Source organism: Rhinoderma darwinii (genome assembly GCF_050947455.1).
Source record: "Rhinoderma darwinii isolate aRhiDar2 chromosome 3 unlocalized genomic scaffold, aRhiDar2.hap1 SUPER_3_unloc_13, whole genome shotgun sequence".
Taxonomy (NCBI): Eukaryota; Metazoa; Chordata; class Amphibia; order Anura; family Rhinodermatidae; genus Rhinoderma; species Rhinoderma darwinii.
Genome location: NW_027461738.1, coordinates 542,804 through 565,138, shown reverse-complemented (window position 1 = coordinate 565,138; position 22,335 = coordinate 542,804). Strand labels below are relative to the sequence as shown.

The following is a 22,335-nucleotide window of genomic DNA, read 5'->3' as shown; positions in this document are numbered from 1 at the left end:
TACCACACAGCTCAGTTCAGAGCAAAAGACTGATCTCATATTTTAGGCTAGCCCCTTAGGTGTAGTTGGCAGAAGTCTTAACACTCAGTGTACATAAGTTGTGATGGCCGAGTGGTTAAGGCGTTGGATTTGAAATCCAATGGGGTCTCCCTGCACAGGTTCAAGTCCTGTTCACAACGTTCTATTTTAAGAAGAGAACTACCAGAAACATATTAAAGTTTGTCACCTATAGAAAGAGTTATTTTAATTCCATCCTCTTTGTCACTGATTAATTACATTAATAATAGTGGTTCCAGCTGTGCCCCTGGCTTACAACTCTGAAAAGCAAGCAATATTTACAGTATAAATCACTATAACTACAGCATCCCATTTGTCCAGACTTTTATTTTTCTCTTGATAAATACAAATCAGGTTGGTTGGACAACTTCTGCCCTTAGTAAATCTCTGCTTGCTGTCAATTATAATACTATTTTCTGTCACATACTCCTGTATATATTCCCTTAAATGGACTCTGTCACCAGTTTATCAATTCCCAATTTCCTAACTAGCCTAATAGGCGCTATGATGCTGATAACTACAGTGTGATTTGTTGTTTTTTGTTTTAAAAACGTTTATTTGCAAAGTTATGAGCATTTATTTATATATACTAATGTAGCTCTAATAGCCAAATAGGAGATGACTCCTTTTTACTCTGGGCAGCTAATGTTTTCTGTATGACGCTGTCCAATCAGCATACAACTTCTCCCCCTTCCCTGTCCAGCAACACAGTGTGATCATATAGTACACTGCGTCCATTCCCGACTGTGTTTTCAACAGGTGATATCTTCGGTTCTGTCACAGCTAGAACTGTGATTTTGGTGTCTTATGAAAGAGTAGAATCCAGTCTTTCAAATGCCACAAAAATCTGCTTTTTTAGGTGGCCCACAGCCCGAGATATGGCTGTTTGAATTGATCCCCCTTCCCTGTAGCTTGAGTTTCACAATTTGTGTGAAGCAGCTTCATGCTGATAGGACAGCATCAGATGCTGAGAGTCAGCTCCACCTCAGGAGAATTGCTGCTGTTACCTCCCAGATGTCTAATAAAGGCTAAATTACATATTTAGAAAATGCTCATAACTTTGCAAATAATAAACATTTTTTTACTACAAATCACCCTGTAGTTATCAGCAGCAAAGCACCTATTAGACTAGTTAGGAGTTAGGGACCTGATAAACTGGTAACAGAGTCCCTTTAAGAGCTCTTCAAAAGTTTTTCCCACAATGGATGTTAAGCTTACTGGTCTATAATTACTTTGTATTGAACTTACTACTTATAGAAAACTCAATGACATTCATGGGGTCTCTGTCACCAATGAAAAACCCGATGGATTTTTAATCGCCTATAAAGAATTTGATTCATCATATACTTTAGTTATGTAAACTTAAATAATAAACAAGTGAATAAACTAAAGCAACTGATAGCAAGGCACTGCTGAGAATTGAACTCAGGATCTCCTGTTTACTAGACAGGCACTTTAACCAACTAAGCCACAGCACCAAAGCACTTTTCTTCTCACGGTGTCCTACCACACAGCTCAGTTCAGAGCAAAAGACTGATCTCATATTTTAGGCTAGCCCCTTAGGTGTAGTTGCCAGAAGTCTTAACAGTCAGGGTACATAAGTTGTGATGGCCGAGTGGTTCAGGCGTTGGATTTGAAATCCAATGGGGTCTCCCTGCACAGGTTCAAGTCCTGTTCACAACGTTCTATTTTAAGAAGAGAACTTCCAGAAACATATTAAAGTTTGTCACCTATAGAAAGAGTTATTTTAATTCCATCCTCTTTGTCACTGATTAATTACATTAATAATAGTGGTTCCAGCTGTGCCCCTGGCTTACAACTCTGAAAAGCGAGCAATATTTACAGTATAAATCACTATAACTACAGCATCCCATTTGTCCAGACTTTTATTTTTCTCTTGATAAATACAAATCAGGTTGGTTGGACAACTTCTGCCCTTAGTAAATCTCTGCTTGCTGTCAATTATAATACTATTTTCTGTCACATACTCCTGTATATATTCCCTTAAATGGACTCTGTCACCAGTTTATCAATTCCCAATTTCCTAACTAGCCTAATAGGCGCTATGATGCTGATAACTACAGTGTGATTTGTTGTTTTTTGTTTTAAAAACGTTTATTTGCAAAGTTATGAGCATTTATTTATATATACTAATGTAGCTCTAATAGCCAAATAGGAGATGACTCCTTTTTACTCTGGGCAGCTAATGTTTTCTGTATGACGCTGTCCAATCAGCATACAAATTCTCCCCCTTCCCTGTCCAGCAACACAGTGTGATCATATAGTACACTGCGTCCATTCCCGACTTTGTTTTCAACAGGTGATATCTTCGGTTCTGTCACAGCTAGAACTGTGATTTTGGTGTCTTATGAAAGAGTAGAATCCAGTCTTTCAAATGCCACAAAAATCTGCTTTTTTAGGTGGCCCACAGCCCGAGATATGGCTGTTTGAATTGATCCCCCTTCCCTGTAGCTTGAGTTTCACAATTTGTGTGAAGCAGCTTCATGCTGATAGGACAGCATCAGATGCTGAGAGTCAGCTCCACCTCAGGAGAATTGCTGCTGTTACCTCCCAGATGTCTAATAAAGGCTAAATTACATATTTAGAAAATGCTCATAACTTTGCAAATAATAAACATTTTTTTACTACAAATCACCCTGTAGTTATCAGCAGCAAAGCACCTATTAGACTAGTTAGGAGTTAGGGACCTGATAAACTGGTAACAGAGTCCCTTTAAGAGCTCTTCAAAAGTTTTTCCCACAATGGATGTTAAGCTTACTGGTCTATAATTACTTTGTATTGAACTTACTACTTATAGAAAACTCAATGACATTCATGGGGTCTCTGTCACCAATGAAAAACCCGATGGATTTTTAATCGCCTATAAAGAATTTGATTCATCATATACTTTAGTTATGTAAACTTAAATAATAAACAAGTGAATAAACTAAAGCAACTGATAGCAAGGCACTGCTGAGAATTGAACTCAGGTTCTCCTGTTTACTAGACAGGCACTTTAACCAACTTAGCCACAGCACCAAAGCACTTTTCTTCTCACGGTGTCCTACCACACAGCTCAGTTCAGAGCAAAAGACTGATCTCATATTTTAGGCTAGCCCCTTAGGTGTAGTTGGCAGAAGTCTTAACACTCAGTGTACATAAGTTGTGATGGCCGAGTGGTTAAGGCGTTGGATTTGAAATCCAATGGGGTCTCCCTGCACAGGTTCAAGTCCTGTTCACAACGTTCTATTTTAAGAAGAGAACTACCAGAAACATATTAAAGTTTGTCACCTATAGAAAGAGTTATTTTAATTCCATCCTCTTTGTCACTGATTAATTACATTAATAATAGTGGTTCCAGCTGTGCCCCTGGCTTACAACTCTGAAAAGCAAGCAATATTTACAGTATAAATCACTATAACTACAGCATCCCATTTGTCCAGACTTTTATTTTTCTCTTGATAAATACAAATCAGGTTGGTTGGACAACTTCTGCCCTTAGTAAATCTCTGCTTGCTGTCAATTATAATACTATTTTCTGTCACATACTCCTGTATATAGTCCCTTAAATGGACTCTGTCACCAGTTTATCAATTCCCAATTTCCTAACTAGCCTAATAGGCGCTATGATGCTGATAACTACAGTGTGATTTGTTGTTTTTTGTTTTAAAAACGTTTATTTGCAAAGTTATGAGCATTTATTTATATATACTAATGTAGCTCTAATAGCCAAATAGGAGATGACTCCTTTTTACTCTGGGCAGCTAATGTTTTCTGTATGACGCTGTCCAATCAGCATACAACTTCTCCCCCTTCCCTGTCCAGCAACACAGTGTGATCATATAGTACACTGCGTCCATTCCCGACTGTGTTTTCAACAGGTGATATCTTCGGTTCTGTCACAGCTAGAACTGTGATTTTGGTGTCTTATGAAAGAGTAGAATCCAGTCTTTCAAATGCCACCAAATCTGCTTTTTTAGGTGGCCCACAGCCCGAGATATGGCTGTTTGAATTGATCCCCCTTCCCTGTAGCTTGAGTTTCACAATGTGTGTGAAGCAGCTTCATGCTGATAGGACAGCATCAGATGCTGAGAGTCAGCTCCACCTCAGGAGAATTGCTGCTGTTACCTCCCAGATGTCTAATAAAGGCTAAATTACATATTTAGAAAATGCTCATAACTTTGCAAATAATAAACATTTTTTTACTACAAATCACCCTGTAGTTATCAGCAGCAAAGCACCTATTAGACTAGTTAGGAGTTAGGGACCTGATAAACTGGTAACAGAGTCCCTTTAAGAGCTCTTCAAAAGTTTTTCCCACAATGGATGTTAAGCTTACTGGTCTATAATTACTTTGTATTGAACTTACTACTTATAGAAAACTCAATGACATTCATGGGGTCTCTGTCACCAATGAAAAACCCGATGGATTTTTAATCGCCTATAAAGAATTTGATTCATCATATACTTTAGTTATGTAAACTTAAATAATAAACAAGTGAATAAACTAAAGCAACTGATAGCAAGGCACTGCTGAGAATTGAACTCAGGATCTCCTGTTTACTAGACAGGCACTTTAACCAACTAAGCCACAGCACCAAAGCACTTTTCTTCTCACGGTGTCCTACCACACAGCTCAGTTCAGAGCAAAAGACTGATCTCATATTTTAGGCTAGCCCCTTAGGTGTAGTTGCCAGAAGTCTTAACAGTCAGGGTACATAAGTTGTGATGGCCGAGTGGTTCAGGCGTTGGATTTGAAATCCAATGGGGTCTCCCTGCACAGGTTCAAGTCCTGTTCACAACGTTCTATTTTAAGAAGAGAACTTCCAGAAACATATTAAAGTTTGTCACCTATAGAAAGAGTTATTTTAATTCCATCCTCTTTGTCACTGATTAATTACATTAATAATAGTGGTTCCAGCTGTGCCCCTGGCTTACAACTCTGAAAAGCGAGCAATATTTACAGTATAAATCACTATAACTACAGCATCCCATTTGTCCAGACTTTTATTTTTCTCTTGATAAATACAAATCAGGTTGGTTGGACAACTTCTGCCCTTAGTAAATCTCTGCTTGCTGTCAATTATAATACTATTTTCTGTCACATACTCCTGTATATATTCCCTTAAATGGACTCTGTCACCAGTTTATCAATTCCCAATTTCCTAACTAGCCTAATAGGCGCTATGATGCTGATAACTACAGTGTGATTTGTTGTTTTTTGTTTTAAAAACGTTTATTTGCAAAGTTATGAGCATTTATTTATATATACTAATGTAGCTCTAATAGCCAAATAGGAGATGACTCCTTTTTACTCTGGGCAGCTAATGTTTTCTGTATGACGCTGTCCAATCAGCATACAAATTCTCCCCCTTCCCTGTCCAGCAACACAGTGTGATCATATAGTACACTGCGTCCATTCCCGACTTTGTTTTCAACAGGTGATATCTTCGGTTCTGTCACAGCTAGAACTGTGATTTTGGTGTCTTATGAAAGAGTAGAATCCAGTCTTTCAAATGCCACAAAAATCTGCTTTTTTAGGTGGCCCACAGCCCGAGATATGGCTGTTTGAATTGATCCCCCTTCCCTGTAGCTTGAGTTTCACAATTTGTGTGAAGCAGCTTCATGCTGATAGGACAGCATCAGATGCTGAGAGTCAGCTCCACCTCAGGAGAATTGCTGCTGTTACCTCCCAGATGTCTAATAAAGGCTAAATTACATATTTAGAAAATGCTCATAACTTTGCAAATAATAAACATTTTTTTACTACAAATCACCCTGTAGTTATCAGCAGCAAAGCACCTATTAGACTAGTTAGGAGTTAGGGACCTGATAAACTGGTAACAGAGTCCCTTTAAGAGCTCTTCAAAAGTTTTTCCCACAATGGATGTTAAGCTTACTGGTCTATAATTACTTTGTATTGAACTTACTACTTATAGAAAACTCAATGACATTCATGGGGTCTCTGTCACCAATGAAAAACCCGATGGATTTTTAATCGCCTATAAAGAATTTGATTCATCATATACTTTAGTTATGTAAACTTAAATAATAAACAAGTGAATAAACTAAAGCAACTGATAGCAAGGCACTGCTGAGAATTGAACTCAGGTTCTCCTGTTTACTAGACAGGCACTTTAACCAACTTAGCCACAGCACCAAAGCACTTTTCTTCTCACGGTGTCCTACCACACAGCTCAGTTCAGAGCAAAAGACTGATCTCATATTTTAGGCTAGCCCCTTAGGTGTAGTTGGCAGAAGTCTTAACACTCAGTGTACATAAGTTGTGATGGCCGAGTGGTTAAGGCGTTGGATTTGAAATCCAATGGGGTCTCCCTGCACAGGTTCAAGTCCTGTTCACAACGTTCTATTTTAAGAAGAGAACTACCAGAAACATATTAAAGTTTGTCACCTATAGAAAGAGTTATTTTAATTCCATCCTCTTTGTCACTGATTAATTACATTAATAATAGTGGTTCCAGCTGTGCCCCTGGCTTACAACTCTGAAAAGCAAGCAATATTTACAGTATAAATCACTATAACTACAGCATCCCATTTGTCCAGACTTTTATTTTTCTCTTGATAAATACAAATCAGGTTGGTTGGACAACTTCTGCCCTTAGTAAATCTCTGCTTGCTGTCAATTATAATACTATTTTCTGTCACATACTCCTGTATATAGTCCCTTAAATGGACTCTGTCACCAGTTTATCAATTCCCAATTTCCTAACTAGCCTAATAGGTGCTCTGATGCTGATAACTACAGTGTGATTTGTTGTTTTTTGTTTTAAAAACGTTTATTTGCAAAGTTATGAGCATTTATTTATATATACTAATGTAGCTCTAATAGCCAAATAGGAGATGACTCCTTTTTACTCTGGGCAGCTAATGTTTTCTGTATGACGCTGTCCAATCAGCATACAACTTCTCCCCCTTCCCTGTCCAGCAACACAGTGTGATCATATAGTACACTGCGTCCATTCCCGACTGTGTTTTCAACAGGTGATATCTTCGGTTCTGTCACAGCTAGAACTGTGATTTTGGTGTCTTATGAAAGAGTAGAATCCAGTCTTTCAAATGCCACCAAATCTGCTTTTTTAGGTGGCCCACAGCCCGAGATATGGCTGTTTGAATTGATCCCCCTTCCCTGTAGCTTGAGTTTCACAATGTGTGTGAAGCAGCTTCATGCTGATAGGACAGCATCAGATGCTGAGAGTCAGCTCCACCTCAGGAGAATTGCTGCTGTTACCTCCCAGATGTCTAATAAAGGCTAAATTACATATTTAGAAAATGCTCATAACTTTGCAAATAATAAACATTTTTTTTACTACAAATCACCCTGTAGTTATCAGCAGCAAAGCACCTATTAGACTAGTTAGGAGTTAGGGACCTGATAAACTGGTAACAGAGTCCCTTTAAGAGCTCTTCAAAAGTTTTTCCCACAATGGATGTTAAGCTTACTGGTCTATAATTACTTTGTATTGAACTTACTACTTATAGAAAACTCAATGACATTCATGGGGTCTCTGTCACCAATGAAAAACCCGATAGATTTTTAATCGCCTATAAAGAATTTGATTCATCATATACTTTCGTTATGTAAACTTAAATAATAAACAAGTGAATAAACTAAAGCAACTGACAGCAAGGCACTGCTGAGAATTGAACTCAGGATCTCCTGTTTACTAGACAGGCACTTTAACCAACTAAGCCACAGCACCAAAGCACTTTCTTCTCACGGTGTCCTACCACACAGCTCAGTTCAGAGCAAAAGACTGATCTCATATTTTAGGCTAGCCCCTTAGGTGTAGTTGCCAGAAGTCTTAACAGTCAGGGTACATAAGTTGTGATGGCCGAGTGGTTCAGGCGTTGGATTTGAAATCCAATGGGGTCTCCCTGCACAGGTTCAAGTCCTGTTCACAACATTCTATTTTAAGAAGAGAACTTCCAGAAACATATTAAAGTTTGTCACCTATAGAAAGAGTTATTTTAATTCCATCCTCTTTGTCACTGATTAATTACATTAATAATAGTGGTTCCAGCTGTGCCCCTGGCTTACAACTCTGAAAAGCGAGCAATATTTACTGTATAAATCACTATAACTACAGCATCCCATTTGTCCAGACTTTTATTTTTCTCTTGATAAATACAAATCAGGTTGGTTGGACAACTTCTGCCCTTAGTAAATCTCTGCTTGCTGTCAATTATAATACTATTTTCTGTCACATACTCCTGTATATAGTCCCTTAAATGGACTCTGTCACCAGTTTATCAATTCCCAATTTCCTAACTAGCCTAATAGGTGCTCTGATGCTGATAACTACAGTGTGATTTGTTGTTTTTTGTTTTAAAAACGTTTATTTGCAAAGTTATGAGCATTTATTTATATATACTAATGTAGCTCTAATAGCCAAATAGGAGATGACTCCTTTTTACTCTGGGCAGCTAATGTTTTCTGTATGACGCTGTCCAATCAGCATACAACTTCTCCCCCTTCCCTGTCCAGCAACACAGTGTGATCATATAGTACACTGCGTCCATTCCCGACTGTGTTTTCAACAGGTGATATCTTCGGTTCTGTCACAGCTAGAACTGTGATTTTGGTGTCTTATGAAAGAGTAGAATCCAGTCTTTCAAATGCCACCAAATCTGCTTTTTTAGGTGGCCCACAGCCTGAGATATGGCTGTTTGAATTGATCCCCCTTCCCTGTAGCTTGAGTTTCACAATGTGTGTGAAGCAGCTTCATGCTGATAGGACAGCATCAGATGCTGAGAGTCAGCTCCACCTCAGGAGAATTGCTGCTGTTACCTCCCAGATGTCTAATAAAGGCTAAATTACATATTTAGAAAATGCTCATAACTTTGCAAATAATAAACATTTTTTTACTACAAATCACCCTGTAGTTATCAGCAGCAAAGCACCTATTAGACTAGTTAGGAGTTAGGGACCTGATAAACTGGTAACAGAGTCCCTTTAAGAGCTCTTCAAAAGTTTTTCCCACAATGGATGTTAAGCTTACTGGTCTATAATTACTTTGTATTGAACTTACTACTTATAGAAAACTCAATGACATTCATGGGGTCTCTGTCACCAATGAAAAACCCGATAGATTTTTAATCGCCTATAAAGAATTTGATTCATCATATACTTTAGTTATGTAAACTTAAATAATAAACAAGTGAATAAACTAAAGCAACAAATAGCAAGGCACTGCTGAGATTTGAACTCAGGATCTCCTGTTTACTAGACAGGCGCTTTAACCAACTAAGCCACAGCACCAAAGCACTTTTCTTCTCACGGTGTCCTACCACACAGCTCAGTTCAGAGCAAAAGACTGATCTCATATTTTAGGCTAGCCCCTTAGGTGTAGTTGGCAGAAGTCTTAACACTCAGGGTACATAAGTTGTGATGGCCGAGTGGTTAAGGCGTTGGATTTGAAATCCAATGGGGTCTCCCTGCACAGGTTCAAGTCCTGTTCACAACGTTCTATTTTAAGAAGAGAACTTCCAGAAACATATTAAAGTTTGTCACCTATAGAAAGAGTTATTTTAATTCCATCCTCTTTGTCACTGATTAATTACATTAATAATAGTGGTTCCAGCTGTGCCCCTGGCTTACAACTCTGAAAAGCGAGCAATATTTACAGTATAAATCACTATAACTACAGCATCCCATTTGTCCAGACTTTTATTTTTCTCTTGATAAATACAAATCAGGTTGGTTGGACAACTTCTGCCCTTAGTAAATCTCTGCTTGCTGTAAATTATAATACTATTTTCTGTCAAATACTCCTGTATATAGTCCCTTAAATGGACTCTGTCACCAGTTTATCAATTCCCAATTTCCTAACTAGCCTAATAGGCGCTATGATGCTGATAACTACAGTGTGATTTGTTGTTTTTTGTTTTAAAAACGTTTATTTGCAAAGTTATGAGCATTTATTTATATATACTAATGTAGCTCTAATAGCCAAATAGGAGATGACTCCTTTTTACTCTGGGCAGCTAATGTTTTCTGTATGACGCTGTCCAATCAGCATACAACTTCTCCCCCTTCCCTGTCCAGCAACACAGTGTGATCATATAGTACGTCCATTCCCGACTGTGTTTTCAACAGGTGATATCTTCGGTTCTGTCACAGCTAGAACTGTGATTTTGGTGTATTATGAAAGAGTAGAATCCAGTCTTTCAAATGCCACCAAATCTGCTTTTGTAGGTGGCCCACAGCCCGAGATATGGCTGTTTGAATTGATCCCCCTTCCCTGTAGCTTGAGTTTCACAATGTGTGTGAAGCAGCTTCATGCTGATAGGACAGCATCAGATGCTGAGAGTCAGCTCCACCTCAGGAGAAATGCTGCTGTTACCTCCCAGATGTCTAATAAAGGCTAAATTACATATTTAGAAAATGCTCATAACTTTGCAAATAATAAACATTTTTTTACTACAAATCACCCTGTAGTTATCAGCAGCAAAGCACCTATTAGACTAGTTAGGAGTTAGGGACCTGATAAACTGGTAACAGAGTCCCTTTAAGAGCTCTTCAAAAGTTTTTCCCACAATGGATGTTAAGCTTACTGGTCTATAATTACTTTGTATTGAACGTACTAATTATAGAAAACTCAATGACATTCATGGGGTCTCTGTCACCAATGAAAAACCCGATAGATTTTTAATCGCCTATAAATAATTTGATTAATCATATACTTTAGTTATGTAAACTTAAATAATAAGCAAGTGAATAAACTAAAGCAACTGATAGCAAGGCACTGCTGAGTTTTGAACTCATGATCTCCTGTTTACTAGACAGGCACTTTAACCAACTAAGCCACAGCACCAAAGCACTTTTCTTCTCACGGTGTCCTACCACACAGCTCAGTTCAGAGCAAAAGACTGATCTCATATTTTAGGCTAGCCCCTTAGGTGTAGTTGCCAGAAGTCTTAACAGTCAGGGTACATAAGTTGTGATGGCTGAGTGGTTAAGGCGTTGGATTTGAAATCCACACAGGTTCAAGTCCTGTTCACAACGTTCTATTTTAAGAAGAGAACTTCCAGAAACATATTAAAGTTTGTCACCTATGGAAAGAGTTATTTCAATTTCATCCTCTTTGTCACTGATTAATTACATTAATAATAGTGGTTCCAGATGTGCCCCTGGCTTACAACTCTGAAAAGCGAGCAATATTTAGAGTATAAATCACTATAACTACAGCATCCCATTTGTCCAGACTTTTATTTTTCTCTTGATAAATACAAATCAGGTTGGTTGGACAACTTCTGCCCTTAGTAAATCTCTGCTTGCTGTCAATTATAATACTATTTTCTGTCACATACTCCTGCCCTTAGTAAATTCATTCCCTTAAATGGACTCTGTCACCAGTTTATCAATTCCCAATTTCCTAACTAGCCTAATAGGTGCTGTGATGCTGATAACTACAGTGTGATTTGTTGTTTTTTGTTTTAAAAACGTTTATTTGCAAAGTTATGAGCATTTATTTATATATACTAATGTAGCTCTAATAGCCAAATAGGAGATGACTCCTTTTTACTCTGGGCAGCTAATGTTTTCTGTATGACGCTGTCCAATCAGCATACAACTTCTCCCCCTTCCCTGTCCAGCAACACAGTGTGATCATATAGTACACTGCGTCCATTCCCGACTGTGTTTCAACAGGTGATATCTTCGGTTCTGTCACAGCTAGAACTGTGATTTTGGTGTCATATGAAAGAGTAGAATCCAGTCTTTCAAATGCCACCAAATCTGCTTTTTTAGGTGGCCCACAGCCCTAAATATGGCTGTTTGAATTGATCCCCCTTCCCTGTAGCTTGAGTTTCACAATGTGTGTGAAGCAGCTTCATGCTGATAGGACAGCATCAGATGCTGAGAGTCAGCTCCACCTCAGGAGAAATGCTGCTGTTACCTCCCAGATGTCTAATAAAGGCTAAATTACATATTTAGAAAATGCTCATAACTTTGCAAATAATAAACATTTTTTTACTACAAATCACCCTGTAGTTATCAGCAGCAAAGCACCTATTAGACTAGTTAGGAGTTAGGGACCTGATAAACTGGTAACAGAGTCCCTTTAAGAGCTCTTCAAAAGTTTTTCCCACAATGGATGTTAAGCTTACTGGTCTATAATTACTTTGTATTGAACGTACTAATTATAGAAAACTCAATGACATTCATGGGGTCTCTGTCACCAATGAAAAACCCGATAGATTTTTAATCGCCTATAAATAATTTGATTAATCATATACTTTAGTTATGTAAACTTAAATAATAAGCAAGTGAATAAACTAAAGCAACTGATAGCAAGGCACTGCTGAGTTTTGAACTCAGGATCTCCTGTTTACTAGACAGGCACTTTAACCAACTAAGCCACAGCACCAAAGCACTTTTCTTCTCACGGTGTCCTACCACACAGCTCAGTTCAGAGCAAAAGACTGATCTCATATTTTAGGCTAGCCCCTTAGGTGTAGTTGCCAGAAGTCTTAACAGTCAGGGTACATAAGTTGTGATGGCCGAGTGGTTAAGGCGTTGGATTTGAAATCCACACAGGTTCAAGTCCTGTTCACAACGTTCTATTTTAAGAAGAGAACTTCCAGAAACATATGAAAGTTTGTCACCTATGGAAAGAGTTATTTCAATTTCATCCTCTTTGTCACTGATTAATTACATTAATAATAGTGGTTCCAGCTGTGCCCCTGGCTTACAACTCTGAAAAGCGAGCAATATTTAGAGTATAAATCACTATAACTACAGCATCCCATTTGTCCAGACTTTTATTTTTCTCTTGATAAATACAAATCAGGTTGGTTGGACAACTTCTGCCCTTAGTAAATCTCTGCTTGCTGTCAATTATAATACTATTTTCTGTCACATACTCCTGCCCTTAGTAAATTCATTCCCTTAAATGGACTCTGTCACCAGTTTATCAATTCCCAATTTCCTAACTAGCCTAATAGGCGCTATGATGCTGATAACTACAGTGTGATTTGTTGTTTTTTGTTTTAAAAACGTTTATTTGCAAAGTTATGAGCATTTATTTATATATACTAATGTAGCTCTAATAGCCAAATAGGAGATGACTCCTTTTCACTCTGGGCAGCTAATGTTTTCTGTATGACGCTGTCCAATCAGCATACAACTTCTCCCCCTTCCCTGTCCAGCAACACAGTGTGATCATATAGTACACTGCGTCCATTCCCGACTGTGTTTTCAACAGGTGATATCTTCGGTTCTGTCACAGCTAGAACTGTGATTTTGGTGTCTTATGAAAGAGTAGAATCCAGTCTTTCAAATGCCACAAAAATCTGCTTTTTTAGGTGGCCCACAGCCCGAGATATGGCTGTTTGAATTGATCCCCCTTCCCTGTAGCTTGAGTTTCACAATGTGTGTGAAGCAGCTTCATGCTGATAGGACAGCATCAGATGCTGAGAGTCAGCTCCACCTCAGGAGAATTGCTGCTGTTACCTCCCAGATGTCTAATAAAGGCTAAATTACATATTTAGAAAATGCTCATAACTTTGCAAATAATAAACATTTTTTTACTACAAATCACCCTGTAGTTATCAGCAGCAAAGCACCTATTAGACTAGTTAGGAGTTAGGGACCTGATAAACTGGTAACAGAGTCCCTTTAAGAGCTCTTCAAAAGTTTTTCCCACAATGGATGTTAAGCTTACTGGTCTATAATTACTTTGTATTGAACTTACTACTTATAGAAAACTCAATGACATTCATGGGGTCTCTGTCACCAATGAAAAACCCGATGGATTTTTAATCGCCTATAAAGAATTTGATTCATCATATACTTTAGTTATGTAAACTTAAATAATAAACAAGTGAATAAACTAAAGCAACTGATAGCAAGGCACTGCTGAGAATTGAACTCAGGATCTCCTGTTTACTAGACAGGCACTTTAACCAACTAAGCCACAGCACCAAAGCACTTTTCTTCTCACGGTGTCCTACCACACAGCTCAGTTCAGAGCAAAAGACTGATCTCATATTTTAGGCTAGCCCCTTAGGTGTAGTTGCCAGAAGTCTTAACAGTCAGGGTACATAAGTTGTGATGGCCGAGTGGTTCAGGCGTTGGATTTGAAATCCAATGGGGTCTCCCTGCACAGGTTCAAGTCCTGTTCACAACATTCTATTTTAAGAAGAGAACTTCCAGAAACATATTAAAGTTTGTCACCTATAGAAAGAGTTATTTTAATTCCATCCTCTTTGTCACTGATTAATTACATTAATAATAGTGGTTCCAGCTGTGCCCCTGGCTTACAACTCTGAAAAGCGAGCAATATTTACTGTATAAATCACTATAACTACAGCATCCCATTTGTCCAGACTTTTATTTTTCTCTTGATAAATACAAATCAGGTTGGTTGGACAACTTCTGCCCTTAGTAAATCTCTGCTTGCTGTCAATTATAATACTATTTTCTGTCACATACTCCTGTATATAGTCCCTTAAATGGACTCTGTCACCAGTTTATCAATTCCCAATTTCCTAACTAGCCTAATAGGTGCTCTGATGCTGATAACTACAGTGTGATTTGTTGTTTTTTGTTTTAAAAACGTTTATTTGCAAAGTTATGAGCATTTATTTATATATACTAATGTAGCTCTAATAGCCAAATAGGAGATGACTCCTTTTTACTCTGGGCAGCTAATGTTTTCTGTATGACGCTGTCCAATCAGCATACAACTTCTCCCCCTTCCCTGTCCAGCAACACAGTGTGATCATATAGTACACTGCGTCCATTCCCGACTGTGTTTTCAACAGGTGATATCTTCGGTTCTGTCACAGCTAGAACTGTGATTTTGGTGTCTTATGAAAGAGTAGAATCCAGTCTTTCAAATGCCACCAAATCTGCTTTTTTAGGTGGCCCACAGCCTGAGATATGGCTGTTTGAATTGATCCCCCTTCCCTGTAGCTTGAGTTTCACAATGTGTGTGAAGCAGCTTCATGCTGATAGGACAGCATCAGATGCTGAGAGTCAGCTCCACCTCAGGAGAATTGCTGCTGTTACCTCCCAGATGTCTAATAAAGGCTAAATTACATATTTAGAAAATGCTCATAACTTTGCAAATAATAAACATTTTTTTACTACAAATCACCCTGTAGTTATCAGCAGCAAAGCACCTATTAGACTAGTTAGGAGTTAGGGACCTGATAAACTGGTAACAGAGTCCCTTTAAGAGCTCTTCAAAAGTTTTTCCCACAATGGATGTTAAGCTTACTGGTCTATAATTACTTTGTATTGAACTTACTACTTATAGAAAACTCAATGACATTCATGGGGTCTCTGTCACCAATGAAAAACCCGATAGATTTTTAATCGCCTATAAAGAATTTGATTCATCATATACTTTAGTTATGTAAACTTAAATAATAAACAAGTGAATAAACTAAAGCAACAAATAGCAAGGCACTGCTGAGATTTGAACTCAGGATCTCCTGTTTACTAGACAGGCGCTTTAACCAACTAAGCCACAGCACCAAAGCACTTTTCTTCTCACGGTGTCCTACCACACAGCTCAGTTCAGAGCAAAAGACTGATCTCATATTTTAGGCTAGCCCCTTAGGTGTAGTTGGCAGAAGTCTTAACACTCAGGGTACATAAGTTGTGATGGCCGAGTGGTTAAGGCGTTGGATTTGAAATCCAATGGGGTCTCCCTGCACAGGTTCAAGTCCTGTTCACAACGTTCTATTTTAAGAAGAGAACTTCCAGAAACATATTAAAGTTTGTCACCTATAGAAAGAGTTATTTTAATTCCATCCTCTTTGTCACTGATTAATTACATTAATAATAGTGGTTCCAGCTGTGCCCCTGGCTTACAACTCTGAAAAGCGAGCAATATTTAGAGTATAAATCACTATAACTACAGCATCCCATTTGTCCAGACTTTTATTTTTCTCTTGATAAATACAAATCAGGTTGGTTGGACAACTTCTGCCCTTAGTAAATCTCTGCTTGCTGTAAATTATAATACTATTTTCTGTCAAATACTCCTGTATATAGTCCCTTAAATGGACTCTGTCACCAGTTTATCAATTCCCAATTTCCTAACTAGCCTAATAGGCGCTATGATGCTGATAACTACAGTGTGATTTGTTGTTTTTTGTTTTAAAAACGTTTATTTGCAAAGTTATGAGCATTTATTTATATATACTAATGTAGCTCTAATAGCCAAATAGGAGATGACTCCTTTTTACTCTGGGCAGCTAATGTTTTCTGTATGACGCTGTCCAATCAGCATACAACTTCTCCCCCTTCCCTGTCCAGCAACACAGTGTGATCATATAGTACACTGCGTCCATTCCCGACTGTGTTTTCAACAGGTGATATCTTCGGTTCTGTCACAGCTAGAACTGTGATTTTGGTGTCATATGAAAGAGTAGAATCCAGTCTTTCAAATGCCACCAAATCTGCTTTTTTAGGTGGCCCACAGCCCGAGATATGGCTGTTTGAATTGATCCCCCTTCCCTGTAGCTTGAGTTTCACAATGTGTGTGAAGCAGCTTCATGCTGATAGGACAGCATCAGATGCTGAGAGTCAGCTCCACCTCAGGAGAAATGCTGCTGTTACCTCCCAGATGTCTAATAAAGGCTAAATTACATATTTAGAAAATGCTCATAACTTTGCAAATAATAAACATTTTTTTACTACAAATCACCCTGTAGTTATCAGCAGCAAAGCACCTATTAGACTAGTTAGGAGTTAGGGACCTGATAAACTGGTAACAGAGTCCCTTTAAGAGCTCTTCAAAAGTTTTTCCCACAATGGATGTTAAGCTTACTGGTCTATAATTACTTTGTATTGAACGTACTAATTATAGAAAACTCAATGACATTCATGGGGTCTCTGTCACCAATGAAAAACCCGATAGATTTTTAATCGCCTATAAACAATTTGATTAATCATATACTTTAGTTATGTAAACTTAAATAATAAGCAAGTGAATAAACTAAAGCAACTGATAGCAAGGCACTGCTGAGTTTTGAACTCAGGATCTCCTGTTTACTAGACAGGCACTTTAACCAACTAAGCCAAAGCACCAAAGCACTTTTCTTCTCACGGTGTCCTACCACACAGCTCAATTCAGAGCAAAAGACTGATCTCATATTTTAGGCTAGCCCCTTAGGTGTAGTTGGCAGAAGTCTTAACACTCAGGGTACATAAGTTGTGATGGCCGAGTGGTTAAGGCGTTGGATTTGAAATCCAATGGGGTCTCCCTGCACAGGTTCAAGTCCTGTTCACAACGTTCTATTTTAAGAAGAGAACTTCCAGAAACATATTAAAGTTTGTCACCTATAGAAAGAGTTATTTTAATTCCATCCTCTTTGTCACTGATTAATTACATTAATAATAGTGGTTCCAGCTGTGCCCCTGGCTTACAACTCTGAAAAGCGAGCAATATTTACAGTATAAATCACTATAACTACAGCATCCCATTTGTCCAGACTTTTATTTTTCTCTTGATAAATACAAATCAGGTTGGTTGGACAACTTCTGCCCTTAGTAAATCTCTGCTTGCTGTAAATTATAATACTATTTTCTGTCAAATACTCCTGTATATAGTCCCTTAAATGGACTCTGTCACCAGTTTATCAATTCCCAATTTCCTAACTAGCCTAATAGGCGCTATGATGCTGATAACTACAGTGTGATTTGTTGTTTTTTGTTTTAAAAACGTTTATTTGCAAAGTTATGAGCATTTATTTATATATACTAATGTAGCTCTAATAGCCAAATAGGAGATGACTCCTTTTTACTCTGGGCAGCTAATGTTTTCTGTATGACGCTGTCCAATCAGCATACAACTTCTCCCCCTTCCCTGTCCAGCAACACAGTGTGATCATATAGTACGTCCATTCCCGACTGTGTTTTCAACAGGTGATATCTTCGGTTCTGTCACAGCTAGAACTGTGATTTTGGTGTCTTATGAAAGAGCAGAATCCAGTCTTTCAAATGCCACCAAATCTGCTTTTTTAGGTGGCCCACAGCCCGAGATATGGCTGTTTGAATTGATCCCCCTTCCCTGTAGCTTGAGTTTCACAATGTGTGTGAAGCAGCTTCATGCTGATAGGACAGCATCAGATGCTGAGAGTCAGCTCCACCTCAGGAGAAATGCTGCTGTTACCTCCCAGATGTCTAATAAAGGCTAAATTACATATTTAGAAAATGCTCATAACTTTGCAAATAATAAACATTTTTTTACTACAAATCACCCTGTAGTTATCAGCAGCAAAGCACCTATTAGACTAGTTAGGAGTTAGGGACCTGATAAACTGGTAACAGAGTCCCTTTAAGAGCTCTTCAAAAGTTTTTCCCACAATGGATGTTAAGCTTACTGGTCTATAATTACTTTGTATTGAACGTACTAATTATAGAAAACTCAATGACATTCATGGGGTCTCTGTCACCAATGAAAAACCCGATAGATTTTTAATCGCCTATAAACAATTTGATTAATCATATACTTTAGTTATGTAAACTTAAATAATAAGCAAGTGAATAAACTAAAGCAACTGATAGCAAGGCACTGCTGAGTTTTGAACTCAGGATCTCCTGTTTACTAGACAGGCACTTTAACCAACTAAGCCACAGCACCAAAGCACTTTTCTTCTCACGGTGTCCTACCACACAGCTCAATTCAGAGCAAAAGACTGATCTCATATTTTAGGCTAGCCCCTTAGGTGTAGTTGCCAGAAGTCTTAACAGTCCGGGTACATAAGTTGTGATGGCCGAGTGGTTAAGGCGTTGGATTTGAAATCCACACAGGTTCAAGTCCTGTTCACAACGTTCTATTTTAAGAAGAGAACTTCCAGAAACATATTAAAGTTTGTCACCTATGGAAAGAGTTATTTCAATTTCATCCTCTTTGTCACTGATTAATTACATTAATAATAGTGGTTCCAGCTGTGCCCCTGGCTTACAACTCTGAAAAGCGAGCAATATTTAGAGTATAAATCACTATAACTACAGCATCCCATTTGTCCAGACTTTTATTTTTCTCTTGATAAATACAAATCAGGTTGGTTGGACAACTTCTGCCCTTAGTAAATCTCTGCTTGCTGTCAATTATAATACTATTTTCTGTCAAATACTCCTGTATATAGTCCCTTAAATGGACTCTGTCACCAGTTTATCAATTCCCAATTTCCTAACTAGCCTAATAGGCGCTATGATGCTGATAACTACAGTGTGATTTGTTGTTTTTTGTTTTAAAAACGTTTATTTGCAAAGTTATGAGCATTTATTTATATATACTAATGTAGCTCTAATAGCCAAATAGGAGATGACTCCTTTTTACTCTGGGCAGCTAATGTTTTCTGTATGACGCTGTCCAATCAGCATACAACTTCTCCCCCTTCCCTGTCCAGCAACACAGTGTGATCATATAGTACACTGCGTCCATTCCCGACTGTGTTTTCAACAGGTGATATCTTCGGTTCTGTCACAGCTAGAACTGTGATTTTGGTGTCTTATGAAAGAGTAGAATCCAGTCTTTCAAATGCCACCAAATCTGCTTTTTTAGGTGGCCCACAGCCCGAGATATGGCTGTTTGAATTGATCCCCCTTCCCTGTAGCTTGAGTTTCACAATGTGTGTGAAGCAGCTTCATGCTGATAGGACAGCATCAGATGCTGAGAGTCAGCTCCACCTCAGGAGAATTGCTGCTGTTACCTCCCAGATGTCTAATAAAGGCTAAATTACATATTTAGAAAATGCTCATAACTTTGCAAATAATAAACATTTTTTTACTACAAATCACCCTGTAGTTATCAGCAGCAAAGCACCTATTAGACTAGTTAGGAGTTAGGGACCTGATAAACTGGTAACAGAGTCCCTTTAAGAGCTCTTCAAAAGTTTTTCCCACAATGGATGTTAAGCTTACTGGTCTATAATTACTTTGTATTGAACGTACTAATTATAGAAAACTCAATGACATTCATGGGGTCTCTGTCACCAATGAAAAACCCGATAGATTTTTAATCGCCTATAAATAATTTGATTAATCATATACTTTAGTTATGTAAACTTAAATAATAAGCAAGTGAATAAACTAAAGCAACTGATAGCAAGGCACTGCTGAGTTTTGAACTCAGGATCTCCTGTTTACTAGACAGGCACTTTAACCAACTAAGCCACAGCACCAAAGCACTTTTCTTCTCACGGTGTCCTACCACACAGCTCAGTTCAGAGCAAAAGACTGATCTCATATTTTAGGCTAGCCCCTTAGGTGTAGTTGCCAGAAGTCTTAACAGTCAGGGTACATAAGTTGTGATGGCCGAGTGGTTAAGGCGTTGGATTTGAAATCCAATGGGGTCTCCCTGCACAGGTTCAAGTCCTGTTCACAACGTTCTATTTTAAGAAGAGAACTTCCAGAAACATATTAAAGTTTGTCACCTATAGAAAGAGTTATTTTAATTCCATCCTCTTTATCACTGATTAATTACATTAATAATAGTGGTTCCAGCTGTGCCCCTGGCTTACAACTCTGAAAAGCGAGCAATATTTAGAGTATAAATCACTATAACTACAGCATCCCATTTGTCCAGACTTTTATTTTCCTCTTGATAAAAACAAATCAGGTTGGTTGGACAACTTCTGTCCTTAGTAAATCTCTGCTTGCTGTCAATTATAATACTATTTTCTGTCACATACTCCTGTATATAGTCCCTTAAATGGACTCTGTCACCAGTTTATCAATTCCCAATTTCCTAACTAGCCTAATAGGCGCTATGATGCTGATAACTACAGTGTGATTTGTTTTTTTTTTTAAAAAAACGTTTATTTGCAAAGTTATGAGCATTTATTTATATATACTAATGTAGCTCTAATAGCCAAATAGGAGATGACTCCTTTTTACTCTGGGCAGCTAATGTTTTCTGTATGACGCTGTCCAATCAGCATACAACTTCTCCCCCTTCCCTGTCCAGCAACACAGTGTGATCATATAGTACACTGCGTCCATTCCCGACTGTGTTTTCAACAGGTGATATCTTCGGTTCTGTCACAGCTAGAACTGTGATTTTGGTGTCTTATGAAAGAGCAGAATCCAGTCTTTCAAATGCCACCAAATCTGCTTTTTTAGGTGGCCCACAGCCCGAGATATGGCTGTTTGAATTGATCCCCCTTCCCTGTAGCTTGAGTTTCACAATGTGTGTGAAGCAGCTTCATGCTGATAGGACAGCATCAGATGCTGAGAGTCAGCTCCACCTCAGGAGAATTGCTGCTGTTACCTCCCAGATGTCTAATAAAGGCTAAATTACATATTTAGAAAATGCTCATAACTTTGCAAATAATAAACATTTTTTTACTACAAATCACCCTGTAGTTATCAGCAGCAAAGCACCTATTAGACTAGTTAGGAGTTAGGGACCTGATAAACTGGTAACAGAGTCCCTTTAAGAGCTCTTCAAAAGTTTTTCCCACAATGGATGTTAAGCTTACTGGTCTATAATTACTTTGTATTGAACGTACTAATTATAGAAAACTCAATGACATTCATGGGGTCTCTGTCACCAATGAAAAACCCGATAGATTTTTAATCGCCTATAAATAATTTGATTAATCATATACTTTAGTTATGTAAACTTAAATAATAAGCAAGTGAATAAACTAAAGCAACTGATAGCAAGGCACTGCTGAGTTTTGAACTCAGGATCTCCTGTTTACTAGACAGGCACTTTAACCAACTAAGCCACAGCACCAAAGCACTTTTCTTCTCACGGTGTCCTACCACACAGCTCAGTTCAGAGCAAAAGACTGATCTCATATTTTAGGCTAGCCCCTTAGGTGTAGTTGCCAGAAGTCTTAACAGTCAGGGTACATAAGTTGTGATGGCCGAGTGGTTAAGGCGTTGGATTTGAAATCCAATGGGGTCTCCCTGCACAGGTTCAAGTCCTGTTCACAACGTTCTATTTTAAGAAGAGAACTTCCAGAAACATATTAAAGTTTGTCACCTATAGAAAGAGTTATTTTAATTCCATCCTCTTTATCACTGATTAATTACATTAATAATAGTGGTTCCAGCTGTGCCCCTGGCTTACAACTCTGAAAAGCGAGCAATATTTAGAGTATAAATCACTATAACTACAGCATCCCATTTGTCCAGACTTTTATTTTCCTCTTGATAAAAACAAATCAGGTTGGTTGGACAACTTCTGTCCTTAGTAAATCTCTGCTTGCTGTCAATTATAATACTATTTTCTGTCACATACTCCTGTATATAGTCCCTTAAATGGACTCTGTCACCAGTTTATC

General features: G+C 38.2%; 12 non-coding genes across 12 annotated transcripts; 10 read left to right on the top strand and 2 right to left on the bottom strand.

The window, feature by feature from the left end:
* The first annotated feature begins 97 nt into the window (after positions 1–97).
* Positions 98–179, top strand: TRNAS-UGA (transfer RNA serine (anticodon UGA)). Its single transcript has one exon. It is a non-coding gene; the product is annotated as a tRNA-Ser (tRNA).
* A 3,040-nt stretch (positions 180–3,219) lies between these two features.
* On the top strand, positions 3,220–3,301 carry TRNAS-UGA (transfer RNA serine (anticodon UGA)). Its single transcript has one exon. It is a non-coding gene; the product is annotated as a tRNA-Ser (tRNA).
* A 3,039-nt stretch (positions 3,302–6,340) lies between these two features.
* Positions 6,341–6,422, top strand: TRNAS-UGA (transfer RNA serine (anticodon UGA)). Its single transcript has one exon. It is a non-coding gene; the product is annotated as a tRNA-Ser (tRNA).
* A 1,478-nt stretch (positions 6,423–7,900) lies between these two features.
* Positions 7,901–7,982, top strand: TRNAS-UGA (transfer RNA serine (anticodon UGA)). The gene has a single exon. It is a non-coding gene; the product is annotated as a tRNA-Ser (tRNA).
* A 1,281-nt stretch (positions 7,983–9,263) lies between these two features.
* Positions 9,264–9,337, bottom strand: TRNAT-AGU (transfer RNA threonine (anticodon AGU)). Its single transcript has one exon. It is a non-coding gene; the product is annotated as a tRNA-Thr (tRNA).
* Positions 9,338–9,460: 123 nt separating this feature from the next.
* Positions 9,461–9,542, top strand: TRNAS-UGA (transfer RNA serine (anticodon UGA)). Its single transcript has one exon. It is a non-coding gene; the product is annotated as a tRNA-Ser (tRNA).
* Positions 9,543–14,125: 4,583 nt separating this feature from the next.
* Positions 14,126–14,207, top strand: TRNAS-UGA (transfer RNA serine (anticodon UGA)). The gene has a single exon. It is a non-coding gene; the product is annotated as a tRNA-Ser (tRNA).
* Positions 14,208–15,488: 1,281 nt separating this feature from the next.
* Positions 15,489–15,562, bottom strand: TRNAT-AGU (transfer RNA threonine (anticodon AGU)). The gene has a single exon. It is a non-coding gene; the product is annotated as a tRNA-Thr (tRNA).
* Positions 15,563–15,685: 123 nt separating this feature from the next.
* On the top strand, positions 15,686–15,767 carry TRNAS-UGA (transfer RNA serine (anticodon UGA)). The gene has a single exon. It is a non-coding gene; the product is annotated as a tRNA-Ser (tRNA).
* Positions 15,768–17,245: 1,478 nt separating this feature from the next.
* Positions 17,246–17,327, top strand: TRNAS-UGA (transfer RNA serine (anticodon UGA)). Its single transcript has one exon. It is a non-coding gene; the product is annotated as a tRNA-Ser (tRNA).
* A 3,019-nt stretch (positions 17,328–20,346) lies between these two features.
* Positions 20,347–20,428, top strand: TRNAS-UGA (transfer RNA serine (anticodon UGA)). Its single transcript has one exon. It is a non-coding gene; the product is annotated as a tRNA-Ser (tRNA).
* Positions 20,429–21,905: 1,477 nt separating this feature from the next.
* On the top strand, positions 21,906–21,987 carry TRNAS-UGA (transfer RNA serine (anticodon UGA)). The gene has a single exon. It is a non-coding gene; the product is annotated as a tRNA-Ser (tRNA).
* The last annotated feature ends 348 nt before the right edge of the window (positions 21,988–22,335 follow it).